Source organism: Crocodylus siamensis, chromosome 6 (genome assembly GCF_052110815.1).
Source record: "Crocodylus siamensis isolate JL-2025a chromosome 6, ASM5211081v1, whole genome shotgun sequence".
Taxonomy (NCBI): domain Eukaryota; kingdom Metazoa; phylum Chordata; order Crocodylia; family Crocodylidae; genus Crocodylus; species Crocodylus siamensis.
Window position 1 is genome coordinate 62,725,487 of NC_143400.1, and position 14,788 is coordinate 62,740,274.

Sequence of the window (14,788 nt, forward strand, 5' to 3'; positions counted from 1 at the left end):
GGCTAGAGCAGGCACTGGATCCAGCACATGGTAGTGGTGGGGGGAGGAAGGAGAGGAGCAGGCTGCACTGGCCTCGTACAGGTGTCAAGCAGTACAGGTTCTGGAGCTGTTCCACATGTGATGTGTCCCAGGCCCTGTAAATGCTGGTGTGGTATGTGGGTCAACTGGAGACCAAGAGATGGCATTGGGGACTGGAGTGATGGGGCTCTGGGTTAGATTTTGTCTTGACCCCTGGCTTGACTGATCTGCTCAGCTTTCTGCTTCTTCAGTACCTCTACCACATTCCCCTAATCCTCAGACCTTTATGCCATTATTGGTATACTAGCCAATTGCCAGTCAAAAATGATGGGCAGGGGGTGTGGGTGGGGACAGAAGCCTGTGTCTGGCTTCCCACCTCCCAACTTTGGGGCTGGGCCTGCTCCCCTTTTCCCACACTCCACTGGGGGGCTGCGCTTGGGCCCCCCCCCCCCCCCCCCAATACTGTTTCCAGGCTAGGAAACAAACTGAGCATGTAATTGGGTACTTTGATAGGAGCTTGCTTTCAGGGTCAAAATAGAGAAATATACTTTGTTAAATCTTGCAGGGATAAAATCATGAAGCGGTGTATGACCAGTGATAGCTATTGGTAAACAGTTTTAATATTGGAGATGTTTCAGTGATTTATGAAACTTGAATTCTTGACCTTTTTTAAAATTGGATATCAAAATCAGTAGTGTTACACTTAAGCAGATGCTTAGGATCTTTGATGGTGGTTGTCTTTGGTCATATAATTGGATGTTGTGTTTGGAGGGGAATAGTGGTGGCAGCCTGTCAGTCCTTTTTCCCTTGGCACTTTGTCAGTTGTGGCCTCTACAGAAAAATACCATAACCACTTCTTGCCATGAGATGATTATGCATAATCTTACATTTCATGTAAAATTTCAGGATTATCGGGAGAAATTATTCTGTTGTCTTTGTCCATGGTTTCAAAGTCTTCACTGGCCTGTAGCAGTGGCTCAGAGGTGCAAAATACTCCACTAAAATGTGATCCACAGAGTTATTTACACAAATCACTTCATACTACCTGATAGTGCCAAAAACCTTTAAAGTGCCACAATATACCATAGCAACTTATTCCATTAATAGAAAAATTTATAGCACTTTGAGAAGTTAAGATTTCACAACATGGAAATTAAATTCAGTACCATGACAAACTGAGGCCAATGCACTGACTGAGTGAAGTGAATGTTACAGCAGAATGCTCCAGAAACTGAAGGACCTAGGTAGTAAGATGATTTTCAGTGCATTTCCCCTCTGCTTCTAAAGTATCAATAAGAGAACAGGAAACTTTTTTAATAGGAGATTGCCAGAAACTTGTTGAATGCAAAGTGACATAGTTTCTAGGGTCGGAAGGGACCTGAGCAGATCATCTAGTCCGACCCCCTGCCATGGCAGGGAAGAATACTGGGGTCAAATGACCCCAACAAGATGTCCATCCAACCTCCTCTTAAAGACCCCCAGGGTAGGAGCCTGCACCACTTCTCTTGGAAGTTGGTTCCAGACCCTAGCCGTCCTGACTGTGAAGTAGCGCCTCCTGATACCTAGCCTAAACCTACCCTCTGCCAGCTTGGGACCGTTATTCCTGGTCACTCCTGGCGGTGCTCGGGGGAACAGTGGCTCCCCCAATGCCTGCTGGTCCCCCCCGACTAGTTTATAACAGGCCACAAGATCCCCGCTCAGCCTTCTCTTTTGGAGGCTGAACAGGTTCAGGTCCCGTAGCCTCTCCTCATAGGGCCTGCCCTGTTGTCCCCTGATCATGCGAGTGGCCCTCCTCTGGACCCTCTCCATGCTGTCGACATCCCTCTTGAAGTGTGGCGCCCAGAACTGGACGCAGTACTCCAACTGCGGCCTGACCAGTGTTGCATAGAGGGGGAGGATCACCTCTTTGGACCTGCTCGAGATGCATCTGTGGATGCATGCCAAGGTGCGGTTGGCCTTCCTAACTGCCTCTCCACACTGCCGGCCCATGTTCATCTTGGAGTCAGTGATGACCCCCAGATCCCTTTCCGCCTCCGTGCTGACAAGAGGGGAGTTCCCCAACCTGTAGGTATGGTGCCGGTTGTTCCTCCCGAGGTGTATCACCTTGCACTTGTCTGTGTTGAAACCCATCCTATTCTCGTCCACCCACCCTTGTAACCTGTCTAGGACATGTTACATGGTAGTGTGTTTTAAAATGGTAAAATTAAACAAATAGACTAGATAAACTATTTTCAGTGAGGAACTACTCAATTTTTCACTGTGAAAGATGTATGGATACATTGATTTCACATCTTTTCAAGTAAGAAATATCAATGTGTTAGATCCTGGACTGAAAGAAAAAATACTTATTTGCTTATTGTCCCAACTTGTAAACCAAAATAGGTGACTGATAGATTAGTGTGCAATTGGTCCTTCATCTTTTTTGCAAAACTGGCAAATGTTAGGCACTTTTCAGTTTTTAGATACTGTTTTTTGGAAAATTTGACCCACTTCTGCTTTGAAGGTCTGAGAATTTTGTTACTTTTAATTTTCTTGATATCGGCTCCTGACTTCTTTTCTTCCGTATTTAAACTGTGGTTTCTTGCAGCTTATCAAATCGCTTCTTGAGAGAGAAGAGTTGGGGGTTGGGAGGGAGGGAGAGGCTGACCAATTCAGATATTGTAGTGATATTTAGATTGGATAGAAAGAGAGAGATTTTTGTACAAATATTTATTTTTTATATTTTTAATTGGATTTTTATGAAATTCAAGTCTGGTAACTTGCAAAAATTGTTTATTGCAGATTATTGTGGATTGTTTTTTAGTTCAGGGGCTTTCAGTCTTTTTTGGTTGGGGTACACTGGCAGCCGGTTGAGCAGGTGGGCTGTCCCCCAGCAGCCGGTCAGTGAACGGCCAAATGGAAGCTGGTCACCATGTGTTTGCGCAGAGATTCAAGGAGATGCATATTAAGTTCTCTAAAGCCGCATGTGGCTCTGAAGCCGGAGGCTGGCCACCCCTGCTATAACACTGCCAGAAAGGAGCATGGAATGTGTCCCCAGCAAACATGCATGAGCGCAGAAAGGGAAGGTAGAACAAAAGGGGAAGACTATAGACTTTCTCCCCCTGGAGAAAGCTTCTGAAAAATGGTGACTGTGCATGCAGTTTTAGTGACACTTCTGGCCAAACCAATGGAATCGAAGGCTGTAGTTTGGTGTGAATTGAGAGGAAATTGACTGAGCTGGATGTTCAGACTAGGATTTTTGTTTTGTTCCCTTGCATATACAGTAAGATGGTTAGCAACGCATGGCTTGTGGGCTATCTGGCCCAAGGCGCATTATGAGGAATTGGTGGTATGCAGCTTGGCTCCACTCCCCCCCCGCCCCATGCTACATACCCCTCTCTACAGCCCTCCCTGCTGCCCTATTCTGCTCTCTCTGACACACACTTATCACCACCAAATCTGCCTCTCTCCACTGTTGCTGGTGATGGGAGGCAGAGGTCTGATGCAGAGTGGGGAATCAGTGGCTGGGTCATCAGAGCAGCAGGCTGTCACTTTAAGGTTTCCAATCATGTAAGACACTGATTAAAAATGCCTTGTGTAGATGGACTGCATAAGCATAAAGAGAGTACCAGTATAGTTTGTGTAAACAGGTTGCGAAGAATTAAACTATATCTTTGCAGTGTTATAGTGCACTTGTAGTTGCATCTGAGTAAACCCTGAACTCCATAGTTTGCATGTTATAAAGCGGGCCAACACTCAGGCGGGGGCGGCATTTGGTGGCAAAGAAAAGGCTGAGCGAGAAATAAAGCAGAGGTCTTGGTTGCTAGTAGTCAAATGTGTGAGGTTCAGCAAGTAAAGTATAACTGAATCTGGATGATAGATTTTTGTCTAGAATTGTTGTGATCCTAGACATCTATTCGTATGTTGAAGCCTTATTGTAAGGAACAGGCTAATTATGGTTTTAAAAATGAAAGTGTTCACAGTCCCTCTGTTTCATGGAGATTCTAAACATTACAGATTAGTGTAAATTCAAATACAGTTATTAAAACACCAGTTTTTTGCATCCTGTTTTATAAAAATAAATGTATACTAGCTATTCAGGACCAGTAAATAAAATAAATTTGAAGTATTTACACAGACTAACTTTTTTAGATGACTACTGGTTTTCAGATTTTTTAAAGCACAATAATCTTTTCATAATGGTTGGTCTACATTCAGAGCTTTGCTCTGTAATTACAAATTTCTAAATTTGTTTGTACCAGATTATTTTTACAATGTGCAGAGTCTAGCCATCAGTTTTGAGTTCATTTAACTATATAATATAGTGAGTGGAAAGAATTATATGTACTGAACTAAATTAAATTGAGGACAGGTAAGGTATGTACAGTAAATAGCAGGTCACTTGCCCTTCTCTTTTGTGCTGTCCTTCTCTTCTTCCCTCTCACCCCTCATAAATTGAAACCTACCTAAATCAGTGGTTTCACAGACTTCATGGAAACCACCAAAGCAGTTGTTATGATTGCTGGAAAATCTGGCATTGGCTGCAGTTTCCCATGAAATCACCCCAAAAAAGCAGTAGTGACATAGGCTGAGTGAAGGTGCCCTCTGCCAGTCAGTGGTGAGGAGCAGGGCTGCCATGAAATTTGGCTTGATGTACTGGAAGTGAGCTGTGAAAAACCCTTTGTTTCACTGTGACTTGGGTAGGTCCCTGCTCATAAATATTTTATCAAAGCTTTAGGAACTGGGATTGGGGGATGTGGGAGGGGGATAGGATTTGGGGAAGAGAGCCTTCAAAATTACGTAAGCTACTAGGCAAATTATGACTTTCACCTAGTCAGTCAGATTTCAAGATGTGCTTTCAACTGTTGTTACTACTGCAAGTTAATAATATTACTCATTAATCTCAGTAGGATAAAAAATGTTAACATCATCAGTGATGTGGACATTGGAGTCAGAAGTGGACTGGCCAAGTTTGCAGATGACGCCAAGTTCGCAGATGACACCAAACTTCAGGGCAAAGCATCCACACCAGAAGATAGGTGGGTGATCCAGGCTGACCTGGACAGGCTCAGCAGATGGGCGGACAAGAACCTGATGGTGTTTAACACCGAAAAATGCAAGGTCCTCCACCTTGGGAAGAAAAACCTGCAGCATCCTTATAGGCTCAGCAGTGGTACGCTGGCTAGCACTACAGAAGAAAGAGACTTGGGGGTCGTCATTGACCACGAGATGAACATGAACCTGCAGCGCGATGCTCCGGCTAGTAAAGCGACCAAAATGCTGGCTTGCATCCATAGGTGCTTCTCAAGCAAATCCCGGGACGTCATTCTCCCCTTGTACTCAGCCTTGGTGAGGCTGCAGCTGGAGTACTGCATCCAGTTCTGGGCTCCCCAATTCAAAAAGGATGTGGAGAAGCTTGAGAGTCCAGAGAAGAGCCACGCACATGATCAGAGGTCAGGAAAACAGACCTTATGACGACAGGCTGAGAGCCATGGGGCTCTTTAGCCTGGAAAAGCACAGGCTCAGGGGTGACCTGATGGCCACCTGTAAGTTTATCCGGGTGACCACCAGGATCTGGGGGAACGTCTGTTCACCAGAGCGCCCCAAGGGATGATGAGGTCGAATGGTCATAAACTCCTGTGAAACCTTTTCAGCCTGGACACAAGGAAGAATTTCTTTATTGTCCAAGCCCCCCAGGTTTGGAACAGCCTGCCATCGGAGGTGGTTCAGGCACTTATATTGAACATCTTCAAGAGTAAATCAGATGCTTATCTTGCTGGGATCCTATGACTCCTGCCAACTTCCTGCCCTTTGGGCAGGGGGCTGAACTCAATCTTCCGAGGTCCCTTCCAGCTCTAATGTCTATCAAAAGTGCTAAACTAACTAAAAGCTTACATGTTACATGAGGAAACCGTTTCAAAATCTGTTTCCTGTGGTGAGTGTTCATTTTGGAAGACGGTTTTGTCATGTTGTAATCTCAAGTTGTTTGCGTTTGTATGTGGCTGTATTGGGTAAGTACAGTGCTTCACTTAGAATGTGTGCTTCTAATGTTAGAAAACCAGGCGTTTAAGTGGGAAACTTTTCCAAATTTTTTAAAATAAATCTTTCTTTTTTGGGTATTAAACAAGTAATGTACCTTCTGCAAGTCTTCCATCTCTTGTTAGAGGCCACCCATTGGAGGCCAAATCTACGATAAGCAGTGCTTTGCCAGTATGCTAAACTGTGGACCTGGCTTCTGTCAGTAAAACTCTTTCCAGTGTAGCTTATTCCAACTGTCTCTTTCCTGCATGTGAAATAAGCTAGATTGGCAAAAAGCTCAGTTTTCCTGGTCTACAGATGGGTTTTTTTGTCAATAGGGGTACATCAGTCAGAAGTGTAGAATGCTGTGGTCCCTGACTTTTTTCGGCCAGGTACAGGTACTGTGCAATAAGTGTAACTTTTGTTAGTTGTGCTGAAAGCATTCTGCAGCCATAACCAAACAGACAGTCGAGGCCTATGGAGTGCTATAAAAATGGCGGATCCTGCTCTGAGAGAATCCTGGATGCATGTGGTATCATACTTCAGAACAAAGTTGGTGCTGGAATAAATGTCTGTACCACAGCCCATTGTGCCTTACGGTAGGTCTCTATTTGCCAACTTCCCATGAAGCATTGCAATGCCCTGCTCAACCCCTCCCCCCCGCAGCTCTGTGGGCTGGCAGTCTAGCCTAGGCCAGAGCTGGTCACCGCTGGCCTTGCCCCCCAGGCTCTGTGATGCAAGGCCCTTGTCTCCAATACCACCCCCCACCCCCTTGTTCCCTCTGGCCAACTATGAGCCACTGCCTGGTATTATTGCTCAGTGGGCGGATTCCATCTACCCTGTCTGTGCCCTTGTAAAGATTGCAGCTTTCTTTGAAGTGCTGTATTGTTTGCTGGACACCAATATTCACACAAGGGGCTGTCCAAAATGCTCATCCTGTGCAGTGTTGTTTTAAAGCATCTGCATACAGATCTCATTCTGTTCAGCTTAACCCCATTCTTCTCTGTTGAGGTTGTTCCCAGTGGGGGACTTGTTTGGTGCTGGTGTAATATGCTGTAGGAATAATTTTCATACAGGATTATTCTGAACGACCATTTCATTTTCATTTGCCCTATCCCATATTTAAACTTGCTGCAACACACAAGGCCACAGTACCCACCTTGTCTGCTAGGCTTTCCATGGGCCCAGAAACCTAGCAGCAGGGGAGTGGTTAGGGTCTGTCATCTTATGTCACTTGGTCAAATAACCCAGAGTACAGGGAGTACGTTTGTGTGTGTGTGTGTGTGCAAGTTGTGCAGCCTGTTATGAGTCTGTGTGCTGTTAAGTACAGTGTTGAGCTTCTTGACTATACAGGAGCATGGGAATCTCCTGGGGCATGTACCATTTCAGGTCCTAGAATCATAGAAAATTTGGATTGGAAAGGACCTCTGGAGGTCTAGACCAACCTCCTGCTCAAAGCAGGACCATCCCCAACTAGATCATTCCAACCAAAGCTTTGTCTAGCCAGGTCTTGAAAACCTCCAAAGATGGACATTTGTTGCACCAGCAACTCTTTCTCCTCTTCTCCCCTGCCTGTCCTTCCTGAACAATTTGTACCCATCCATAACAAAGCTTGCCTGACTGGAGCAATCCCGCTAAGTCTGTTATTCCAATCACATCATAGTTCTGTGACTGTGCAAGGGCTTCTAATTTTTCCTGCTAGTTTCCCAGGCTCCTTGCATTTGTGTACAGGCACCTGAGGTAACTAGTTGATTGCACTGATTTCTCGAAGTATGAGAGCACCTCCCCTGTTGCTACCTCCTGTTTGCTCTTCCTCCCGTCTCCTGCTTCTCCACTTAACTCAGGGCTTTGATCTCCATCTACTGCTGTGGGCTTCTGAAACTCCTGTACTTGGCCTTAGTCCTGAAGTTGCAAGTCTGGATTTTCAGAAAACATTTTGTGCATTCTTTAAATAGCGAACAAGTTTAAATGTCACTTATTATCTGCAATATCTGAATTAGCTAGCATTGAAATGTGTGGACCAGACTTGCCCCTCAAACTTCTAAGCTCTTTCTAAAATTGGACAGTGCTGCTGTTTCATGTTTTCCCCGCTAACACTTTCAAAAGTTTTTCCAGAACTCACAGCTATAGGCAAAACCTTTTTAAGTGAAGCTGAAACTAAGGAGTCCAGTTAGGAGGTCTGTGTTCTTATGCTAGCTGTTGCTAGTGCCACACCATAAGGTTTGTTCCGCAGCACAGAGCAGTAGGATCCAACCTTTTTGGCAGGCATGTCACAAGTCAGTCCTGCACCTTTAAGGGCCACTCCAATCCCTTTCCCCTGCCTACCCAGCAGCTCTGCTGTTTGCTCCCTGCCTATCTGCTACTTTGCTTTCTGCTCCTCATCTGCCCCAGGGCTCCCTGTCTCCCCCACTCCCATCCACTGTGTGTTGCACACCAAAACTGCCCGTGCTACTTGAGGTACTGTGCCACAAGTTGGCTACCCTTGCAGTATGGTAATGTACTTCTGTTGACTGGATGTATGTGGTGCTTTAACCTGAAGTTTTGGCAGAGCCTTGGTTGTGGTATTTTAGCTAATACAGTGCACAGTAAATAGGATGGACCTTTTTCTTCCCTTTGATACTTCAGTATGGTGCAGTGAAAGAGGCTCAGTTGCTCTTTCACTTACCATAGAGAAAATCCAGATTGCATCTCTGGAGACTTCTCAGACTGATGTTTGTTCATTTGGGATGGTGGCAAAGTCCAACAACAAATTTTATGACGAAAAAGTATTCCAACTCTTGTAACATTTAATGTTGAGAGTGAGTAGGTTTTTTGGTGGTGGCTTTTTGGTGTTTTTTTCTTTTCCTATCCCAGCACTACAAAAGGTAACCAAACTAAATGTAGATCAGGATTGGCATATGGTGGGTGGGTAGGTACCTACCCACTGTTTTTCCTAAATGTAACTTGCAGCTGAGGGACAGAATTTTCAAAAAAAAACAACAGTTGTAACCATAGGGGAAAAATATATAAGGATTTTCCAGTCTACTCTGTTTAAACAGGTAATCAAATCAAGTTAACACTGCATGTAAGCCCTATTGGCTGAACTTCTAAATTTTATGCAGAAGCTTGTCAAAACAATTTAACTGACTGTTATTTAAAGCCCTATTTGAGATCTGGTGGTCTCAAGCAGACAAAGCTAGTTCTGCCCTGGAGAATTTGGAATCTAAAATGCACAAAATGGAATGGGAGAGAAGAATTATAATATCTCCATTTTTGTTGGTCATTTTGGGAGTAGGTGAAGATATGCACTCCATAGACTCAAAGCATTGTCTTTTCTGAACTTCCTAACTTTTAACTTTGATTTTATTTTTTGAAAGTCTCTTGTTTATGACTAAGACCTGAAATATAAGTTTGAGTCTGTAATTAACTGTTTTAAGTTTTGATTAAAGCTATTGGTGAGAAAATGAGAGCTTAAATGAGCAGCACCTGCCTCCCACTTCCCTGTGCCCTCCCCCGCTTTCCTATCCAGTGGTAGTTCAAGTAGGTGGAAGTAGCATCCAGAGGCACTGGGAATTTTGACACCCTCTAAAATGGCTGTGTTCAGGCAAAGAGGTACAGATCACACTTCAGGCTTGCCTGTCTGATAGAACTAGAGGTGCATTGGTCTGATATCAGATTGGCACCACTTTTATAAAGAAAATTGTCTGTATCGGAAATCAGCCTCGTGTGGCCAATTTAAAATGCCTCGTGCACACGTGCAGCTGCAGTACAGCGAGGAACACAGCCTAGCAGCTTGGAGAGTTGTGTGCAGCTGGTAAATCTGTGGTGGAAGGGGAGGGGGAGGTGGGAAGGGAAGAGACCTTGATCTGTACTGCCCCTGGTGCCCCTGGAGGGAGGGAGTGGGGCTAGAGCAGACACTGTCCAGCGAGGATGGCTCCCACTGCTGCGCATACCCTGGGAGGGCATGGGGGGGTGCTGTGCCTGTGCAGAGTGGGGTGGGCCAAGCTGCAGGCTAGGGCTGGGGCTGGGCCAGGCTCTTCCCGGCAGGAACTGGGCCAAGCCGTGCTCAAATCATGGTGAGCAGCAGCAGCAGCACTGGGAAGAGGGGCTATGGCAAATTTTGTGGTGCAAATTTTGACGAGCCCCAGCCCCACTCTCTCACCTCCAGGGGCCTCGATCTGTCCCACCATGAGCCTTCCCTTGCCTCCTCTTCCACTACAACAAACTGATCAGCTGAACATTGCACTTCAAGCTGCCAGGAAATCGGATTGGTATTTGCCAATATGCATCTTTAAAAATTGGCTATCAGTACTGGCCCCCAAAATCTCCCATCAGTACACCCCTAGATAAACAGTTCTGTCACAGGGGTCAGAAATGCTTTTGTGCAGAATGCCAAAAAAACCCTCCTGCAATGCCAGCTTATCAGATGTTGGTGTGCTGGGGTGGGACAGTAAGGGAGAGCCATGAGGGGGGCGCAATCATTGTTGTGGCAGCACAGCCCCAGCCCCTTCCCTGCCATCTGCCCTGAGGCCAGTGTCAAGCAAAATGCCTTTGTGTGCCACGCTCTGACACCCATGCCAGGGGTTGTCTTCCCCTGGTATTTTAAGCTTTCTGGCTCACTTTTTCATATTTTTGTAACAGATAAAATATAGCCTGTTTATGGAAGATTATTGAGCCAAAAACTCTTACCTGCTCGATCTGGTTCTTTTTGGTAGACTAGAGGGAGCAGGGCCTAAATTTATGGTGGTTATCTTTCCATTTTCCAGTATGATATAGGCTGCACTTGAATTATTCTGAAATCTCTCTAATACAGTCCATTGGACATGAAACAGAGACTATTGTCCCCCACCCAGGTGAAAAGGATCTTTTATATGAACAGCTGTGTTTCTCTGTTTTCCCCCCACCACCACCAATGAAATATGCTGAATCCTAGTCCTCCCCCTTATTACTGTTTGGCAATTGACAAACTATCTCTCAAACTTAATGACGGTAAATTAAATGTCCGAGTCCTGTTTGTTGCAAGTAATTTAAGAAAAATGGACTCTTAAACACTGGGTGCTGTTAATCATTCTAACTTCAGTACAGTTCTGTCTCTCTTGTCCCACTGGCCCATAAATGTAGTAAGTGCTAATTGTACTTTTTGGGGAGAGTGAGGAATAATTATGGATTGTTGAACACATTCCACACAGTTTCATTAGTTACTCTTGCCTCCTTCACTTATTCTTCCTCCCTGTTTTAAGTGGTAGAATTGGGAATGGTATGCTGTTTTATCAAAGGGCATGTATACTGACTGGTATTTGTATAAAAATAAATAAATCAATTGGGAAGACGTATATTTGTTCTTTTTTCTGAAATATCAGTATTAAATAAAAATGGTTGAAGTAGATCAAGACTATAATGAAGATTGGAAAGACTTCAGATGCACAAAAATGATCAAGGGTTATAAACAGATCTAAAGCTAAATCTCTGTGACATTAAGATTCAGTGAGTCCCAAGAATGTAAAAGTCAAGGGGAAAGCAGTTATGTTATAAGGAATTTTGACTAAGAAATATGTTGAAATTGTCAGGAAGCCACCTCTGAGTCAGTCCAACAAATCTGTCAAACTGTAGAGTTGTCTTACAAGGAGAAGTGGTGTGTCATTACTTGCAAAATTGAATTCAGATGTCTCAAACTTTGATAAATATATGGTAGTAAACAGAATTCTGAACTAAATATTAAAACTAGAACAAGCAAGAAACATGAAATGTTCTGTCCTTTTTTTATACAGATAATGTGAGAGCTGTGGGAGGGGGATAGAATTTAAAAGGAAGTTTCCACTTATGCTGATGTGTTGGGCATCATGAATATGAAGCCAAAGCTTGAACTATGCTGACTTATGGACATGGAGGACTGCACTAAAGTCTAGTCCTGATGAGACCTAAGAACGGTATTAGGAACAGAATGTTTGAAGTGGACTCTTGAGCTCGATTTTGAATTCTGCCGATCTCTAACTCTTTAATACATGGCTGGGGCTAGTATAGAATGTTTTCTTTGCACCTTTCAGGTACTGAGCCAACTTTTTGTTTTTTAGGTACATATTTATGTTGATACTGAACCTTAAAAATCCTCTAAACTCATGGGTTCGGGAATTTAATATTGAGTGCTCACTCCATTCAGGATGAATTATCTTATTAAAACAGTAAATAAACATTCAGTAGCTTTTTTTAACATCTAATTTATTTCTGTAATGCAATTTTCAGAAAGACTGACAAGGTTTACTTACTAAAATGTCTGTCAATACATGGTTGATGCTTTCCAGTTTTATTTTGAGTTTTTGCACTTTTCAAATTGGTCTCAAATTTGCACGCATTTTATTTCAAGTTGTAATCAAAGTAGTTTTATCTTTTCTTTAATATGCATATAATATACCTCTGCTGGTGGTCAGGAAATACTTGCCTCTACTGCCATAAACCTTTTCCATTTTCATATCAGATCATCACACTTGGATGGGAACAGCTGCTGCATACCCCTGAGCAACAGCAGATCCCTCTCCCTGTTTTAAAACAGCTAAGGTTTGTCAGAACCTGAAGAGGAATGCTTTCACTTACAACAGTTCTTCAGAGAGAACTGATGTTTTCTTTGACTCTGCCTGCTTATAAACACAAGGTTTTTTGCTTTGGCTTACAGTGGAGTTGTAACATTGCTGGCTCTAGACTACAGCACTGCTTTCTGGTCAGTTTTTAGAATTGCATATTATAACTGACTTCTTAAAATTTTAATCAAAGCGGTGTTATGGTTCTTTGCTTGGTCAGATGGCAGTAATCAACGTATATTTAGAAATCATAGCGGTCCCTAGCAAACAACAAGTAAAGACGGTGATCCCCTCTTTCTGTGTTTTGACTTACTTCTTGGAACTATTGCTTATGCTCAAAGGATAGGGTGGGTCCATCCTTATGCCGACTTGGTCAGAACTTCACACTTTATTAATTTCTCCCTTGTTTTTTAAAGCTTATTACACAAGACTGCTTTTAAAGAGCCATTACAGTCTATATTTCAGACTCATTCAATTCATAGTTTAACAGAAAAGTCCTTTTCAAACTTATTTGGTGTATGTGTAACTTCCTTTGTTTAGCAGAAGAATAACACATTGATAAGGTGCGGTGTAACAAAGCTAGCCTCTTTCATTTTTTTTGGCTGTGCTTATACTTATTTTTCTTTTTAATACAACCATTGATAAACAGGGATCTGGGGAAAATGTGGATTTGCCCCTTGCCCGAGGAGAACATGGATTTTTCACTTTAATGGAGAAACATGCAGACTTTGCGCTTTTGCAGAGAGCTCTCTACAAGCTGGCAGAATGTTAGCTTGCGAAGGGCTGCAGGGAGTAGGAGGGCAGTCAGGCAGGTGGGGCAGACTGGAGAGCAGCTCCCAGGTAAATCTTGAGGAAGAAGCCCCCCCTAGAGAGGGAGCAAGTGAGTTGGGCAGAGCTGGGGGGTTTGGGGTCCAGGGCTGGAATACATGGCTGCTAGGCCCTGATGGGGAGTGTTAGAGCAGCTTGTCATGGGGATGGGGGGGACCAGGAGGACCCATGCCCCCCAGACCAGTGTGCAGGGTGGGCTGCCTGCTGTGGGCTCAGGCTCTCTGCCCTGCTGCCCTTGCCTGGAGCCTCCACAGTCTGGCAGGTGAGACTTGGCACAGCAAGGCAGAGTGGGGCTGGGTGCGGATGCTCTGTGCTGCTGCAGGCTTTGCACTGCACTGGTGATGTGCCATCCACTCGCCCCACAGCAGTGGGGGCAGCAATTGACCTCATTGCTGCGGGTTGAGCAGGGGATGCCTCGTCCAGGCAGTGTGGAGTTTGCAGCAGAAAGCTCCTCACCATCCAACCTTGCTTTGCCCTGCTGCACCTGGTTCCACCCACTGGGTCACTGAGGCCCTGGCAGAGGGCATCAGGGTGGGGAACCAGTCTGCCCCTGCCCTCTGCACAGCTCAGGTCCCCCTGGCATCTGGGAGTGTGCACTGCAGCCACCTCCTCCCCCCCGGGTTCACTCCTGCTGTGCCACCAATGGGTGAGTGCCACCAATGGGCAAGTGGGAGCCAGGCTCTGCTACAGCAACTGCCACCGTGGCTGGCACCTGGGCCTTGGACACTGCTGCATGGGGCTGCGGACCAGGGTCCCTGGCCCTGTAGCCCTGGCAGCTAGGGGCCCACTCTGGCAGGGTGGAGTGGGGAGCAGGGGCCTGGGGGGGGGTTGGGTTGCGAGGGTCATTGGTAGGGCCAGGAGGCTCTGAGTGGGGAGTGAGCGGCCTGGACTTGCATTCTGTGAGCTAAGGGGGCAGGGGGAGCTCTGATTTTTCCATGATTTTAAAAACAAAAACCCCAAAAATCAAATACTAAAATGTATAGGTATTTAGAATTTATTGCATTATATTATTGGTAGGCTTTCAAATCTATTTAAAACTATAAATATATCAATATGTTGTGTTCAACTGGCGCATGCCCATATGTACGCACCCATACACATGTAGTGGCCTTTCATTTTAATCGCAGGTTTCATGGCTTTTATGAGAGAATTTGTGAAATTTTTTTTTAATCGGAGAATTTGCAATTTATCAGGGAAAACCAGGATTCCTGTTGATAAGCACCTGAATAATGCCCACAGGTGAAGTGGAGGCATCTTGCCTTAAACGCTACATAAAGAAATACAACTAGTTTAGCTGAACTTGTTTTATTTTTTTTCTGTGTTTTTAGTAGTGAATTTATTAAAATTTTAATGCATAGAATTCAAGAAAAAACTTACCTATATGGAGTGTTTTG

At 44.5% G+C, this 14,788-nt stretch overlaps 1 protein-coding gene across 6 annotated transcripts in view; it reads left to right on the plus strand.

The window, feature by feature from the left end:
• AGFG1 (ArfGAP with FG repeats 1) overlaps window positions 1–14,788 on the plus strand; it is a 66,110-nt gene that overhangs the window by 24,922 nt on the left and 26,400 nt on the right. The gene's annotated exons all lie outside the window — the stretch shown is intronic.